At 31.8% G+C, this 2,938-nt stretch overlaps 1 pseudogene; it reads right to left on the bottom strand.

Moving 5' to 3' along the window:
- Nucleotides 1–1,812: 1,812 nt before the first annotated feature.
- Nucleotides 1,813–2,096, bottom strand: LOC119804213 (annotated as a pseudogene).
- Nucleotides 2,097–2,938: the final 842 nt, after the last annotated feature.

Raw genomic sequence — 2,938 nt, 5'->3', positions numbered from 1 at the left:
TTATTTCTAGTGACTTCTCTCAGGCTCTTTCTGTTTATTGTATCCAATTTTCATATCAGTTTTTGTTGTATCTTATATTGTATCTTATTATATTTCATTTTATTATTGTTTATTAAAGACTTTATTTTCTAATAAGAGACAGAAAGGAGGTGGATCTGGATGTGAAAGAAGCTGGAGATGAATTGGGAGAAGGGCAAACAGTAATCATGATATATTATATGAGAAAAAATCTATTTTTAATAAAAGAAAAATAATTTCAATACAGAGATTGGAATTTGAAGAAAAAGAAAGACAATTTTATTAATTCATTGCCCTATTGTTGTCTTTATTGGGATGTACATGTTTGCCAGCCATAATTATGATAGTACAAGCATGTGCATGCACACACAAATAAACACACGCACACACACAAACCAAAGAACCTTTACATAGCATTTACTTGTACCTGATGTGAGTAAAAGAAATACAAATATTTCAAATATCATATATTTTTGGTTACATAAAACTCAACATTATGAAAATATTGTGTTGAACAGTGTCTCATTAGATTGATTTTTTTAAATCTTCAGTTTTTATTTAATTGAAAGAATTATTTATTTATCTTAGTTAACTATGACAACTCTTTAGTACATACCACTAAGTATGCAACATTGGGTTTGAAAATGCTAGAACCTTGCTGAACATATACAATGTCCAAGTGTAAACCCCAATCCTAAAAGTATTGTGCATTGTTGATCAAATTACCCAAAGAGAAAAATAACAATTATGAATATTTTCTAAAAACAGCAGTTTACTAAGCTATAATTGTAGATAATGCTATAGTTATTTTCCTTGTGGATTGAAAATAATTTAATTATATATATAATTCTTAAATTTAATTTATATGTATCTGTTCAGTACATGCCTCTGGTGCCTACAGATATCAGATGAAGATATTGCAACCCTTGGAACTGGAGTTGCAATGGTTGTGAGCTATCATATGTATGCTACGAATCTAACTCAAGGAAAAGTAACTCTAAACAATTAGGCCAACTCTCCATTCCGACATAGCTAAAAGATGAAGTTGAAAAATGGTTATAGTTCCTTTCAATTATCATAATTTTGACATTCTTTTTTGTGGTAAAAGAGATGTCTATTTGCAGAAAGATCTGAAATGAAATATTTCAGGTTCTTTAATGATAAATTAGACATATTCAACAAATGAATATCAAAACAATAATTTTTTGCCATTCTGAACTTTTCATTTACATTTATAATTACTGCCTCATACAGACATGTACTGTACTAGATATTAAGAGAAGAACAATGAAATAGAAAGTATTTATCTACATACTTAATTCATACATTATGAAGACAGCTCATTTTGTTTTCTCCTAGATAATTAAAAAGTATGCCAGTTCATGCAAATCTTAAAGGAAATGAATATTTGAGCTTTAAAATAACAACAGTATCTTCTATCGTTTTGTTTTGTTAGTGTTAAGATCTCCTGTACTCCTAATTCATTGTGCAACCAAGAATGACCTTCCTCAGCAGTTCAACAGCTATATTCCACCACACCCAATTTAACAAGTGTTTTCTAGAAAAATATTTTTCACAAGAACTTGCTTACAATATCTTTGTGTGTGTATGTGTGTATGTGTGTGTATGTGTGCTGGTGTGTGTGTGTGTGTGTGTGTGTGTGTGTGTGTGTGTGCATTTGTGATATATGAATGGGAGTGATCAACTTCAAGACTTATTCTCAGTTTGAAAGCAAAGCTATGGAAAACTTAACTTAAATGTCACAAATTTTTCCTGTTCATGTACAGAACAGACCTACATTATAATCAGCTTTATGATGAAACATGTGGTTAAGAATTTTGTACCTTCTATTTTCAGTTTCCTCTTCTCCAGAATAACAAAGTAAAATTTCTATTACTCACAGGGGCCCAATTTTTTCCAAGGGTCTGAGTTATTCTTCCTATCTCAACTGACATCTGGCTTGAACAAAACCAGACACATCACATACCTTCCTGCCCCAGTTTTCGTGCTCCAATAAACATAAAGAGGAGAATCAAGCATGGATATTTCTTAGCCTGAACAGTTATCAGGCACAGCATGTTTGTAGCAGAGGCCTATATTCACAGACATATGAAAACACACTCAGGATAAGATACTGAGCACCTGCTACAAACAAGCTGAGTGGATGGATATACAATACCACAGAATCAGAAAATAATTCTTAATATATTTTTTATTCTTTATACATATGTCACAAGACATATGTTAAAATTTCCTTTTAAAATTATGAATAAACTACACAATTACATCATTTAAAATATTAAATTTTATTTTTCTTTAACAGCAAAGTTTATTTTTTATTCACTACACACAAAATACTAGAGAAACTCTAAACCTCAGCACATGATTTCTACAAGCAGTGTGTATTGCTTAGAATTTCTGTTGCTGTGGAACACCCTAACCAAAAGCAATTTGGGGAGGAAAGGGTTTATTTCCCCTTATAATTTGTAGCCAATCATCCCAGGATGTCAGAGCAAGCACTCAAGTCAAGAACTGGTGTAGATGATATGAAGGCTTGCTGCTTGCTGGATTGCTTCTTATACCTTGATCACCCAGCTTTCTTATAGCACCTTGAACAAACGGCTGAAGCATGGCACTGCCCACAGTGAGCTAGGTCTTCCCAAATCAATCATCAGTCAAGAAAATATACTACAGGCTTGTCCACTGGTTTATCTGGTTGGGAAATTTTCTCAATTAATGTTCCCTCTTATAAATGATTCAAACTTTTGTCAAGTTGACAAAAAAAAACCTAGCCCCTTATATTATAAAAGATTTTATTAATGTATAACCTTAGGTAAAACCATTTAAAGTCACTACGTTTAACTGAAAATAGTACACAACATGAGTGGATAGAGAAGGGGTGGACTGATATAAATTGTCT

Source organism: Arvicola amphibius, chromosome X, assembly GCF_903992535.2.
Source record: "Arvicola amphibius chromosome X, mArvAmp1.2, whole genome shotgun sequence".
In the NCBI taxonomy this organism is placed as follows: Eukaryota; Metazoa; Chordata; class Mammalia; order Rodentia; family Cricetidae; genus Arvicola; species Arvicola amphibius.
The sequence above is the reverse complement of the archived record's forward strand: the minus strand, read 5'-3'. Positions and strand labels throughout refer to the sequence as shown.